Here is a 15,264-nt window from a genome sequence, read left to right on the forward strand (position 1 = left end):
CAGAAGCCAAAATCGAAGACCAGGAAGGATCGGATGACCCTGTCGGAAGCAAGCAGGACCCAGCAGACAACACCCAGACCAGACATCTTGTCCCAGTCCCGGGACTAAGAGCCCTCTGCATAAAGACTGATACTGAGGCCCAAGAGGGAGAGACTGATACTGAGGCCCAAGAGGAAGAAGTGGAGAACTCTTGAGGAAGAACGTGCTGAATATCACTTTTGAAATAGGAAAGGAAAAAATTCCTTAGTCGAGAAATGGTTAAATATCAGGAGCTGTCCCCTTGAATGGGATCCAAAGATGAATTTTTATTTCGTCGCATCAGGAGTGAGTTAAAAGCATGCCTGCTACCACCACGTCTCCTCAACATTGCAATGATCTTAGTGCAAAAGGAAAGAAAGAGAAATCAAGACAGAAGGATTGGGAATGAAACTATTTGCAGAAGACATGATTATGTCTATAGGGGCACTTGGGTGGCTCAGTTGGTTAAGCGTCTGACTCTCGGTTTCAGCTCAGGTCATGATCTCACGGTTCGTGAGTTCAAGCCCCGTTTTGGGCTCTATGCTGACAGTGCGGAGCCTGCTTGGGATTCTCTCACTTTCTTTCTCTCTCTCTCTCTCTCTCTCTCTCTCTCTCTCTCTTCCCCCCTCCCCCACTTGTGCGTGCTCTCTCAAAATAAATAAATAAATAAATAAATAAATAAATAAATAAATGGATCTAGAAATTATTTCAGGTATATGAATTTAGCAGGTGCCTAGATATGAAGTAAATATCTTTTAAGTCAGTGGTTTTTCTGTATGCCAACAAACAGATAATAAATGAAAAATTTAAAATATTAAAATATTCATTTGCATAGTATCAGAGTCATTTCATATAGAGGAATAAATCTAGCGGAAGCTATATTAGGTTTTCAATGCTGAAAACAACAAATAATAAGAAGAGAAATTTAAAAGGTTCTGAATGAAAGAAAGAATGTACCATGCTCTTAGGCCTGAAGACCCCCATATTATAAAGATTGCAATTTTCCCTAATTGGTCTGTAGATTTAATGCATTCTCAGTAAAAAAAAAAAAAAAAATCCCAGCAGATTTTACTGTTGAACACCTCAAGTTGACTCTTAATATGTCAAGTTGACTGTAATATGTACACACAAATTTGAAGGTCCAGTAACAGCCATGGTCAAATCAAAGAAAAATGACAAAGCCGCAGGATTTCCTAACAACGAGTGACCCTTCCCATTTTTCTATAAGAAGCCCCCTTCAGGAAGATCTCTCTGATTTGGCTTGCTCATCTCCTTCACTTTTTCCTTTGTGACTGGTCTAGGAGTAAACTTTTCTGAGACGTTGTTATAATAGCACTAAGAAAACGAAACAAGGGGCCCTTGGCTGGCTCAGTCAGTAGAGCACATGACTCTTGATCTCAGGGTTGTGAATTTGAGCCCCACACTGGGTGTAGAGATTACTTTAAAAAAGAGAGAGAGATAAGTGTCACCAATCCTGCTACTTCAGGCTGGGTTAGATAAGAAGAAATATGCCTCTCTCTGCACATTGTAATTATATAGACAGCTATGTATGGAACTTTTGGGATATGATTGGATCACGTACTTGATTTTTGTGCAACAGCATTCTACTGCACCGAGAGTTACTACTGCATTCATGGCACGTGGGAATCGGTATTTTGGAATGAGTGGAGTATGTTTGCATACTGGGTAGGGAAGTGCTGGGTATTTTGTGACTGATTTGCATAATCTGTTGAGTGGGGATCTCAGTCTTTCTTTAAAGATACAGATTATGCAGAAGAATATTGCTATGTAAGAATATGTATGTAGATTATATGGCTTTCACAAGCTCAATAATGGTAAATAAGGCCCCAGAAATAGCTTCTACTTAATACTTCATACCCATCAATTACCAATTAGTTTGCATCTGATTGCCAAAATATTTCTCAAATCCATTCCCTTCTATCTGTTTCCAGATGCATTCCTAGACCAGGTGCCTATTACAGTCCCTGGGGAGCTGACTGCCCTCAGTCCCTCAAGCTGCCCCTTCTCCTCCACCCTTTCCTGCTCTGGGAGGTCGGTGGGGGATCCCCAGTGTGCCAACGCTCCCCTCTGCTTGTCTTTCAACAGGAAAACTATATGGAGCCAGTCCTAAGCCATTCTGATTATTAAAAGTATTACTCTGCTGTTCTTAAAAAAAAAAAAAAGTCCTGCTGGTTTCCTAATTAATTTCCTTTCAGATGAACTTTTAGAACCATCTGTCAGGGCACCTGGGTGGCTCAATCAGTTAAGCATCTGATTGCAGCTCAGATCATGATCATAGTTCTTGAGTTCGAGCCCCGCGTCAGGCTCTGTGCTGACAGCTCAGAGCCTGGAGCCTGCTTTGGATTCTCTGTCTCCCTCTCTCTCTCCGCCCCTCCCCGGCTCATGTTCTGTCTCTCACTCTCTAAAATAAACACTAAAAATTTTAAAAAAGACTGTCAAATAAAACAGCAAAAATAAATCCGATTTTGGTTGGGTTTGTTAAACCAGGACAAGCTTTCTTGTGTGCAGTTTTCTTCATGCGGCTTCTTCACATTTGTTTTTTTCGTTCTCTTTTTACTTTTTTTCTTCTTTCCAAGGCAGTTTGTGGGAAAAAGTGGTAGCAGGACTGGCCCCGGTGGGCTGGAGGCAAAGCTTTGAGATCACCCCATCCGTGCCAGCAAGGACCCCCTAAATTCTTTGTTTCTCAGCTTACTCTAAAGTCACCCCAGAGACAAGGAGACCAAGGTGGACCCCAGCCAGAGAGCTCCTTTCCAGGGCTGGAGAAAGCCGATTTCTTTCTCAGTAAGTGCACTCCGTGTGTTAGTTATGGCCATGGAAATGTACAAGAATTCTCTTCCTTGACGTGGGTGTGGTTACACTGGTTTCCCATTACAGTAATTTGGTAAGCTGTACATTTGTTTTGCATACTTCTCCATAAGTGTTTTATATTTCACAAATTTAAAAAGTAAAGAAAAAAACGGGTTACCAGAATTGATTCCATAAATGCAAGGTGCTTGATAATGAAGTACTTGAGGGCAGCTGGTAAGATCACTGACGTTGTTGTTGTTGTTGTTATTGTTGTTGTTGCTGCTGCTGTTTAGTTTCCCTGATAAGGGATCATCCGCAGTGCTTGTGTGCTTTGTAGAACCAAACATGCCTGGCTTCAAATCCCAGATCTGCCCCTGAGAGGCTCTCTGACCTTGAGCAAGCTATTTAATCTGTGTTATTCTGTTTCCTCTTTTGAAAAATGAAGGTGCTGTTATGAGGATTGAATGAGATTAGAAAGGAAAAGTTTTAGCACCTTGCTACTCAAAATGTGATGGGGATGGGGGCACCTGGGTAGCACAGTCGATTGAGTGTCTGACTCTTGGTTTCAGCTCAGGTCATGATCTGTCATGAGACTGAGCCCTGCACTGGACTCCATGTTAACAGTGCACGAGCTTGGTTGGGATTCTGTCTCTCCCTCTCTCTCTCTCTCTCTCTCTCTCTGCCCCTCCCTGCCTCAAATAAGTACTCTTAAAAAAAATGGGATAGGGGGCCAGCAGCATGGGCATCACTGGGGACTGTCAGGAATGCAGGATCTTGTGCCCTACCCCACACTGGCTGAATAGGACATCTGCATTTTAACAAGGTTCCGAAGTGATTCTATGCACATCATCTAGTACCTAATAGGCACATAGGCATCCGATCAGTGTTGTTATTACAAGCCTCTTTATTTAGGTTCTTAACTATCTCCACCTTCACAGTCATGAAGTTAGGATTTTTTTTTAATTTTTTAAAATATTTATTGATTTTGGAGAGAGAGAGAGAGAGCAAGTGGGGGTGGGGCAGAGAGAGAAGGAGACACAGAATCCAAAACAGACTCCAGGCTCTGAGCTGTCAGCACAGAGCCTGACGCGGGGCTTGAACCCACGAACCATGAGATCATGACCTGAGCCAAAGTTGGACACTTAATGGGATGAGCCACCCAGGCTCCCCGACATTAGGGTTTAAATCCTCATTTTGATAAATAAGTAAAGTAAGGCTCAGAGGTGAAGTAGAGGTCATATAGCTAGTGGATGGAGTTGCTGGGATTCAAACATATACTTAACTCTAAATTTGATTATCTTTTGAATACATGTTTATGCCTAAAATTAAAAATGTATGCACCATTTTATCCTTAATATGAAAAGGATATAAAGTATCTGTAATATCCTGTGTCCCACATGCCAAATAATTGTGGAGAAAATATTGAATTAATCTTACTATTCTGGTGATTGCATTTCAAAGGGTCAGTGAGAAAGCCTCTCTAGTCTGCCTCTGTCCTCAGTCACCCAGTTTAGAGTTTACAGCCCAGTCTGAGGTTCTAGATCGAGTTCATTTGACACCCAGGCACACGTCCAAGCTCCAGAGGAACACAAACAAGCTCAAAAGAAGGAAGAAGGGGATGGTTCTAGGAGTACCTTGGAGAGTACCCTTCCTAACCTGAGACCTCTTAAGGCAGTGTGTCACAGTGTGATGGTGGAAGCTATGAGCAAACTTGGAGAGAGGAGCAGTAAGCCAGGGCAAAAGGGACTGGTAAGGGACAGGGTCTGAGGGGAAAATAAACATTACTGTAGGGTGTTGGAGGGGTTGGCACTGGAATAAGAGCTCCCCAACCCCAGCAAATGAAGTGTTCTCCACTCTCCCCTAAACTACACACCAATTTTATTTTCTGCTTCCTCTTTCCAGATTCTGGGCTGGTTTTATACCATATGCATTACCATACTTATGGTAACTGATTGATTTTTTTCCCCCCTCGATCCTGGCCAAGGTGAAGAAAAGCTTTTCCTCTTAGCTAGAGAAGCACTGAAAGGTAGTGAACTTCACAAGTTATCTAAATCTTGCTCCTTGTTTAAAATAGCAATAACATTAGGGTAGAATGAATAACTCGCCTGGGATCACATATATCGTTAGCAACAGAATTAAGACTAGAAATTGAGAGAAGCCTCCTGCTATTGTTTTTAGATGAAATGGATGAATGTCTAGGAAAACATCAATTACTAAAACTGACAACAGAAGAAATAGAAAATCTACATAATTCTTTCACTATTTAAAATTCTTTTAAAAATTCATTCCATAACTTAAAATTTGAGGACCCAGATATTATCACCAATTAATTGTACCAAATATATAATGAGGAAGTAATACAATCCTGTAGGAATTGTCCTAGAGAATAGAACAAGAAGAAGTATTCTTCAACTTATTTTATTGGCCAACATAATCTTGATATCAAAACCAAATTAAGGATATTATAAGAATGAAACATTAAAAGTCAATCTCATTCATGAAGTAGAAGAATTCTAAAAAAAAATATTAGCAAATTGGACAATATTTCTTCCAGTTCTATTGAGATATAATTTCCAGTTCTGTTGAGATACTGTACTGACATACGGTACTGTGTAAGTTTAAGATGTACAGCATAGCTTGGTGGCTCAGTCGGTTAAGCATCCGACTTCGGCTCAGGTCATGATCATGGTTCATGGGTTGGTGCCCTGCGTCGGGCTCTGTGCTGACAGCTCAGAGCCTGAAGCCTGCTTTGGATTCTGTGTCTCCCCCTCTCTCTGCCCCTCCCCTGCTTGTGCTCTCTGTCTCTCAAAAAATGAATAAATGTTAAACAATTTTTTTTTAAGATGTAAAGCATGACTTGACTTTTTTTTTAAAGATTTTATTTTTTTTTAAGTAATCTTTACACCCAATATAGGGCTCAAATTCACAACCCTGAGATCAAGAGTCATACATTCCACTGACTGAGCCAGTGAGGCACCCTGACTTGACTCTCACATTTTATGAAATGGTTACCACAGTGAATTTAGTTAATATCCATTATCTCACTTAGATTAAAAAAAAAAGCAATATTTTTAAAAGGTGAGATTTCATGATCAAGCTGAATTTAGTCCAGGAATACAGTATTTGTTCAACTCTAAAAATTAATCAGTGAAACAAAAATATATTAGCAACATACAGGTCATAGCAATAATATGGAAAGTGCATTTGTTAAAATTCAGTCTAGTCATAATTTTTTAAATTCATAATTTCAAAGATCCTTAGCAAACTAGAAAGGAAGGAGGTTTCCTAAATATGATTGATAATGGACATTTATAAGAAACCAACAGCAAGTATACTAATGCTTCATATTAGGTACAAATTTCAATATAATACAAGCCTTTTGGAGTTTCCAAAATTGTAAGGAACCACATAAATTATAAGCAGTAAAGAGCGCTAATTGTGAGTTTTGTTTATGTTACTGAGATTTGGCTATGTCATTTTAGCAAATAAACTAAAATTCACCCATTTAACAATCAAGCTCAGGATTGTTAATGTCCTTGAATAAGTACACTGTTACTAATGCTTTAGGATATTTTGAGTGATTTTGTTACTTTGGCAGTTATTTTAACATTCACCGTTATTAAAATTTTAAATATTTTAATTACTACACCAGTCTCATCCAAATATTCATTAAATGGTAGTGCTCTTAGGGGGCTTAAAAATTCATGAAGACCAATTACTTTGAAGTGAAAATTAGATGTTACAATATACTACAAAGACACTTAAACAAATACCATAATGCACTGTGCAGTTAATTTAGCGGAGAACGCTCAATACAACATCAGAGCTAATGCCGAGAAAATAAAACGAGGCAGTATTAAAGCAGATACGTTCCACAGTGGGTGCGAATGTATGCTCCCTGAGAATGTTTTCTTCCTATTCTACATCTCTTCCTACGGGGATATGAGAATTGAATAATGCAGGCTTTGAATTTTTCCAGGTCTTATGAACAAAATCCTTGCATAGACTGCTCCATTGTTACGTATGAAATAAAGTAATTTTAAATTTTTTTGGTTCGATTTTGTTCCTGTATTTGCTTTTATATGCTTACACCATTTATGATTTTCATACAAAAAAAGATCAATACCTTATATTTTTGTGTAAAATGCGTAGTATTTTTAAAACATTTTTAGCATTTATCTATTTTTTGAGAGACAGAAAGAGTGTGAGCAGGGGAGGGGCAGAGAGAGAGGGAGACACAGAATCCGAAGCAGGCCCAGGCTCTGAGCTGTCAGCACAGAGCCTGATGCAGGCCTTGAACTCACAAACTGCGAGATCATGACCTGAGCCAAAGTCAGATGCTTAACCGACTGAGCCACCCAGGTGTTCTGAAAAGTATATTATTTTTTAAATACTGTAAATTCTCCCCATGTCAGTTTATATATCTCGGCTTTATGAACTTTCATGGTTCCCTGATATATTTCCCACCTTATGGATTCCTACAACCCGTTTTCTTTTTTTCCCCCTGTTTTTCTGTTTTGTTTTGGTTTGGTTTTTTTTAGATTTAGATTCCCTTTTAATGTTTATTTTTCAGAGAGAGAGAGAGGGAGACAGAGGACACGAAAAGGGCTCTCTGCTGTCAGCACAGATGCAGGGCTCAAACTCACAAACCGTGAGATCATGACCTGAGCCAAAGTCAGATGCTTAACCGACTAAGCCACCCAAACGCCCCTAGATTTAGATTTTTGACAATGTGGCGCTGTTAACATAAATCGTAAGAAATGTACTTATATGTGTATCTTTAGACAATTATTTCCTTAGGTTGTATCTCTAATAATAGAATTGCTACATTAAAGTACATGCTTCTTTAAATCTTGGTACAGAGTAGCTTCCAAATTGTTCTATAAATTATATTCCAAATAGAAATTTATGAGAATGAACATTTCCCCAAACTTATGCCCACCGTGGATATCATTTTTTCTTTATAATCTTTGCCAACTGTAAAGGCCAAAAAATGTATTTAAACATTTGCATTTTTTACTTGTAGTTTATCGGCTGCTTTCACATATTTATTCCTCATTTGCATTTTCCCTTTTATTACTTTCTCTTTCATATCCATATATCACTTTTATGGTAGTGCGATCTTCTTATAAATGTGTAAGAGATAATTAAATGAAGTCCATAAACCATTTCTTTCATATATTTAACAAATGTGTTGTCCAAGTGTGTTTTTACTTGATTTTTTTTCCTGAAAGTAAGGTTTCAAATTTTTCTAGAGTAAAATTCAGCACTCATTTCAAGTCTGACAGCTGGCCATCCCTGCCCAGAAATTAGTGAGAAAGTTCTTTTATATTTTCTCAAGGTACTTGGTGGCTTCCTGTTAAAATGTCAAATTAAGAGTCCATACAAAATGTATGTCTTATAATGTGTCTATACTAGAGACATAAGCTTGTCTTCTCCTCCCACTGCCCCTAGTTTCCTAACATGATTTCTTGACTGCCTCATTTGTCCCCTCCTCCCACAGTGCCCAACTTGGAAATTCTACCTGCTCTCAATTCTTATGAGCTCTTGGGTACCTGCTCTTCTAAGAAGCCAGAGGCAACCGTTTGACTATCACATTTATATCATACATATACGTCTGATAGGAAATACTACAATTTTTCTCAATTCTTGGCTTTTTTCCCAGGGCTTTTTTGTTTATTTGTTCCAGATGAAATTTAGATGTGTTCTGTTAAGTACAATAACAAAGAAAGAACAAAACAATGGAAGGAAGGAAGGAAGGAAGGAAAGAAAGGGAAAGAAAGAAAAAGAAAGAAAGAAAGAAAGAAAGGAAGGAAAGGAAAACTGCATCACTCAAGTTATTGAGATTTTGACTGGACTTTTATCAAAGAATGTTGAGCTTTCCCATCTAGGAAAACAATATATGTCTTTACAATACAATATGTGTCACATCGTTAATGTCACATGGTAGAAGGTAATAGTTTCTTTTGTGTAATTCTGCCAAATTCTTGGGGTTTTTTATTTGAGTATAGTTGACACAATGCTATATTAGGTTGAAGTGTACAACACAGTGATTCCACAGGTTAACACATTATGCTATGCTAACCACAAGTGTAGCTAAATTCTTATTAACCTAGTGCTAGATACTGAACGCCTCTGTCAATGGATCTCACTTCCTATTACTATCATTGGCATAAGAGATACAATTGATATAAGAGTATATTGACCTTCACACCATCTTAATCATGGGATCAAAGGTGATATTACCCAAACTGGAACAAACTAACATCATGTACATGAAACTGATCTGATGTGATCTACTAAGAACATAACATCCCTTATGTAGAATTTCTGCCAAGAAATGTATAACCTGAATCTAATTGTGAGGAAACAAACCCAAATGAAGGCATATTCTTCAAAACAACTGGTCTGTCTGCTTGAAAACTGACAGTGCCATGAAAGACCGAGGAAGACTGAGGAACTAGATTAAAGGAGTCTGGGCAGTGTGACAAATGGATCTAACGAATGATTCTGAATTGGATCCTGGATCAGGAAAAAAAATGTTAGGCGATTATTGAGACAGTGGGTAACATGTGAATATGGTCTACATATTAGGTAACATTTCAGTGTTCAATTCCTTGGATTTGATCTTTGGTATTACATAAACGAATGCCCTTGTTCTTAGGAAATATAGGCTAAAGTTTTAGGGGTGACAGTTCACGTTTGCAACTTACTCTCAAATAGTGAGGAGGATGAGAACAGAGAAATTGAAAGTACAAATGTTAACAATTGGTGAATCTAAGTAAATGGTTTCTAGGTGTTCATGCAGAATGAATCACTCCTGCAATCTTCCTGTAAGTTTGAAATTTTTCCAAATAAAAAGGTTAAAAGGGCCAGAAAATTATTAACCGCACGTTTAATGAAAAGATCAAACTACCACATTGAACTCTTAGGGTCCTGTTTTAGCAAAGGTATCGCCTAACATGGTCGTCTCTGGGAAGGGAGATTATGAGGGCTGTCCTTGATCAAATCTTCCTTTGACTTTTAGTGTATCTGCCGTTTTATCTAAAATTTTAGTGCATTTTGAAATCTCTTTTTTAATTTTCTTAATGTTTATCTACCTTTGAGAGAGAGAGAGAGACAGAGGGAGAGAGGGAGCACAAGCAGGGGAGGGGGGGAGAGAGGGAGACACAGAATCCAAAACAAGCTCCAGGCTCTGAGCTGTCAGCACAGAGCCCGACGCGGGGCTGGAACCCATGAACCATGAGATCATGACCTGAGCCGAAGTCAGACGTTTAACCAACTGAGCCACCCAGGCGCCCCTGAAATCTCATTTTGAGCGGAGGTGGTGTTGCATTCCTGGGGGGGGGGGGGGGGGGGGGGGGGGGGGGGGGGGGGGGGGGGGGGGAAGACTTGCTGGTGGTGGGCATCAATCTTTTGCTATATTGCTGGGCTTTATTTTCTAGAACTTTAGTTAAATTCTTGTTTTCATGTGTGCAGTTGACATACTCAAGGTACATTTCTCAAGGTAACTTTGAGTCTAAGGGGACCCTGGTTGTAGGCGGAGCCGGGTTCAGATGCCTAATCCAGGGGGTTATGGAGGAACCAGGGCTCTAAACAAGAGTAAAGATGATTTTGGACAAATAACCCAACTCACCCAATAAGCAAGGGCACTTCTGACATTCCCCGAGGGGGCGCAGAAACTTATGGGAAACGGCGTCCCGAATTTGATGGATGACCGGGAGCAGAGCCCAGGGAAAGGGGTCCCTCGCAGCTCCTTCTGCGCATGCGCAGCTCTTCCTCCTTGTTCGCCCGCTCTCTCGTCTCCAGCTTCGCAGCGCAGGTAATCGACAAGCCTCCCGGTCGACGCGCTGCTCCGTGACCGAGTCCTGCGGGAGAATGCGCACCCCAGGTGAGAACCTAGTTTGGAGGGTTGCTTTGCCGGGTGTGGGATAGGTCTGTGCCCACTCGTGGTGGAAGCGAAAACTTGGGCGAATCCCACGCGGCCCGAGACCCTAACGAAAACCAGAGACAAAGTAGTTTGGCTGCAGACCCGCAGGTTCCACGACAAGGATAAGGGCGCGGGTTTCTTGGTCAGAATGAAGTGCTCCGAGAAAAGGCATCTGACTGTTAAAGAGCTGTTTCCAGAAGCTCTTTGAATTTGCCCGTGCCCTGGTCACGTATTCATTAGCGAGTCAAATCCAGGACAGCAGCGGGGATGAAAGTGAATTCTTGTATTTATTATATGCCTGCAAGCTAAGGGCAGGTGGCGGGTCTGCATTATAGCAGACTGATACAGGAGCCTCAGTTTGAACTCAGACGAGTTTAAATTCTAGCTCGGCCACTGAGTCTCCGTGGGCAACATGATGAGCCTCTAAGACTCAGTTTCCCCATCCTAAAATGAACTCATTCCTAAAACCTGCCTCAATGTTGCTCTGTGGATTGAATAAGAGAGCACCTGTAAAGCACTCATCATGGGTCCTCACTGAGTAACTGGGAAATGTTAATTACCTTTATCACCATTCTTTTCATTAAGAATATTATTTATTTCCAAAGACCCCCTGTAAATTTGGTATTAATCCCATTTTAACCGAGAAGAAAACCAAGGCTCTGGAGGTGAAGCCTCATGGACAGTAACTGAGGGAGTTGGGATGCACATCTCAGTTTTATTTCTAAATCCCATGCCGGGGTTCATCCAGCAGCACATCCTTTACAGCACTTAGCAGAGTGGCAAGCCCCCAAGCGCCACGAGGAACAACCTGGAGTGGATGGACCAGGCTGACGTCTCTAGAGTTCTTGGAGATTTCTTGGCATCTGTTCAGAACCCTCGGGTTACCGCGTAATGGAGGCTTCTAGACGTCAAGGGGCTTCAAGCCCCTTGAGGGCTTGTTAAAACCCAAGAGCTGTCTGGGCCCCACCTCCAGCGTCTCTGGTTCAGAAGGGCCCCCAAATCGGCATTTCTATCAAGTTCCCCAGTGATGCTAATACTGCTGGCCTGGGAGCCACGAAAGTTGTACGGGGGTGGTGAAGGCCAAGAGAGAGTTGGGACCTGGGCTGGAGATTATTATTTGAATTTACCCCCTCCAGCCAGGTTCCTATTTCCTTGGATCACACAGCTCTTGTGAGGAAAGAAGGTGGGGCCACCAGAAGCAGGACTCCCACCTGGGAGGGGAGATCCCCATCCTACCCGGATACAGCTCACCTCCAAGCAGGGGCACAGATCCCAGGAACAAGCACGTTCTATCTTGACTTCCTCTGGGGCAATTCCTGATCCTTCCGCCCTGAAGAGCATCACCACACCAGACGTTGTCGAGAGCCATCAATCGGTGAAGATGTGAGCCAACTTTCAAAAGAGAGAGGTCAGCTGAGCTGAGGGTGCTGGGCAAGAGGCAGGCTCCCTGGGATGAGGAAATCCTGTGGATGGTTGGTGAGGGTGTGGTCTGGGAGGAAGGCGGGGGAGACGCTCTCTCCACTCCTCCCAGAGACTCCTCCCCACAATTTTTATTCTCCAGTCCCTCTTCTGGGATCTACACAGCCCACAGACCCCGGCCATCACCTCATCTGGAATTTAGAGATACGCTACCCACCCCTCATTCCTGCCTTTGTAGGAGTACAGAAAGGGGGTCTTCAGGAGTTCTATAATCCTGCCTTATTTTAGAAGTGAACAGTATGAACTCTGAGCGAGTCATTAGCATAGGGTTAAGTTCAAGGTTTCTGGAGACTACCAGGGTTCAAAGCGTGGCTCTACCCTGTTACTTTCACTTCTTTCCCTCAATTTCCTCATCTGTAAACTGGGAGTAATAACACTACCTACATTCTGCTTTATTTTAAGGAATAAATGAGGTAATATATGTGAAGGACTTAGAATAGTGCCTGTTACACAGGAAGCACTACCCAAGTATTTTCAGTATCATCAATATTATTATAATCTCAGTTTACATGATTTGTTAGTCCCAGCACCTAAAGGAGCATTGGGGCCCCCTGACTCCCAAGTCCCATCCTGTCGACTGTGTCTCAGTTAAAGCAAAATTAGTTTCTTAACAAAAAATCCTTTGGAGGGGCACCTGGTGGCTCAGTCAGTTGAGCGTCCAACTCTTGATTTAGGCTCAAGTCGTGAACTCACGGTTGTGGGATCCAGCCCCATGTGCCGCTGAGCATGGAACCTGCTTGGGATTCTCTCCCTCTCGGCCCCTCCCCACCCACGTGCATGCTCTCTCTCTCTCATTAAATAAATACACATTAAAAAAAAATCCTTTGGAGACACTGAAACCAAAGGAGAATAAATCCCTTTTAGAAAAAATGGGCTCCCTTGAAGCACACCTGTCCCTCTTGTCAGAGGTTCCTATTAATTCTTTAACTTGAAGGAGTTGAAAATACAAGTAGGAGAGTAAATGAGCAGATCTCTGTCAGGTTTTTGTTGTTTGCTGCGTCCTTTTTTACACTTTTTCTGGTGGAAATATTCAAGACATACGGAAAAAAAGTGTAATGACTGCCATATATTTGTCACAGCTTCAGCCATTATCAACATATGATCATTCTGTTTCATCTGTCCCTGCCCCAGTCACACACATGTACGTGTTCTCCCTTCCACTTTCTGTGACCAGATTACTGTAAAGAGGGTCCCAGACAGCAAAGACTTCAGAATGTACCATGTTTAATAATGGCCAGAGACACGGCTGTCATCCTTGCTAAGATTTGTTTAACCCGGTCTTTGTCTGGTTTTATATTTGTCTGTTATAAATCAAAGAAAGCTGTAAGAAACCAATTGTAAGAAACCAATAAGATAAAAATATTTACTGTCCCCGGTGAAAAGTATGCTTCTCTTGGCTCCCCGCGGTTACACCAGGGTCACGAGAGTCCCCTCGGCACACCTGCCCCTCTGAAGGGTCAGAGACTTTCTCCCACCACGTGGCTGTTTGCCAGCTACGACGTGTGGATTTCTAGGCAAGTGCTATGAGGACTGTCAGGACCGACCGCTTTTCTCGTGATTTCTCTGCTGCTTCCGCTTCCTCCAGCTCTGCCCCCACACTTCTTGAAACTTTTCCTGGAGCAGGAGAAAATGAACACATCCCAGGTGAGTCGTTTACTTATTACTCAAAATTTTCAAAGAAATCTAAGAATTAATTTTACATGTTTAGTAACCGTGCTTTCTTTCTTTTTTAATGGGGTTTTGAGAGAGAGATCATGCGAGCGAGTTGGGGAGGGGCAGAGAGACAGAAGAGAGAGAATCCCAAGCACACTCCACACTGTCGGCACAGAGCCTGATGCAGGACTCGATCCTACAACCATGAGATCATAACCCGAGCCAAAATCAAGAGTTGGATGCTTAACCAACTGAGCCACCCAGGCGCCCCAATAATTATTGCAATTCTAGTATACGTTTTCTTGTTATTTTTGTGGTCCCAAGTTTGAAGATAAAGAGATGAAGTTATAATAGTTATAAAGTTATCTGTAATTTAGGATGGCTTGTAATATTCCAGTCACTGTTGGGGCATCAGGGTGGCTCAGTCAGTTGAGCATCCAACTCTTGGTTTCAGCTCAGGTCATGATCTCACAGGTTCATGGTTTCAAGCCCCACATCGGGCTCTGTACTGACAGTGTGGAGCCTGCTTAGGTTTTTCTCTCTCTCCCTCTCTCTCTGCCCCTCCCAGGCTCACACATTCTCTCTTTCAGAATAAATAAATAAACATGAAAAAAAAATTAATAAAAAAAATATTCCAGTCTCTATTAAATTCCTTACCTGGCTTGGCTCTTGGAATTACAACTATGCCCTTTTTACTGAAAGTATAAATAAAAGATTTAAGTGCCTGTAGCTGGTATGGTTCTAAGGATACATCATTAGAAATTTGGCCAGATAGGGGGCAGCTGGCTGACTCAGTTGGTGGAAGATGCACCTCTTGATCTCAGGGTCGTGAGTTCAAGCCCCACATTGGGTGTAGCGATGACTAAAAATAAATAAAAGGAATTTGGCTAGATAGATCAAGTTTATCCTAGAGCCCAAATCCACAAGCTTTCCACCCATTCCGGGGAGGAAGGTACCATCTGTTTCCATCCCACCCTGTCCAAAAACTTGGAATGGGACATGTCTTAGGCGTGGCATTGCCAGATAAGACACGGGGCACGTAAAGGGACACACTTATACTAAAGTAAAGTATGCATGGGATATACTTATACTAAAAATCTATTTGGTGTTTAACTGGGTGCCCTGTGTTTTTATTTACTAAATCTGGGAACGATACTTCGGTAGAAAGAGGGTGTGACGTACCCTTTGCTGACCCTTAGCTCTGACAGTCCTAGCCCATCCAGAGGACCAGTCAGTCTATTTTCAGTGGCTGATTTTATCACCATATTCCAGGTGGCCTGTTGCTGGACGGGACCAGCCTGCCTCAGTTTCTCCGTCAATCACTGTGGCCGTCCCTCTCCCAAAGTTTCAAGAATTCTTGGGCTTCACACCCACAA

Source organism: Prionailurus bengalensis, chromosome A3 (genome assembly GCF_016509475.1).
Source record: "Prionailurus bengalensis isolate Pbe53 chromosome A3, Fcat_Pben_1.1_paternal_pri, whole genome shotgun sequence".
NCBI lineage: Eukaryota > Metazoa > Chordata > Mammalia > Carnivora > Felidae > Prionailurus > Prionailurus bengalensis.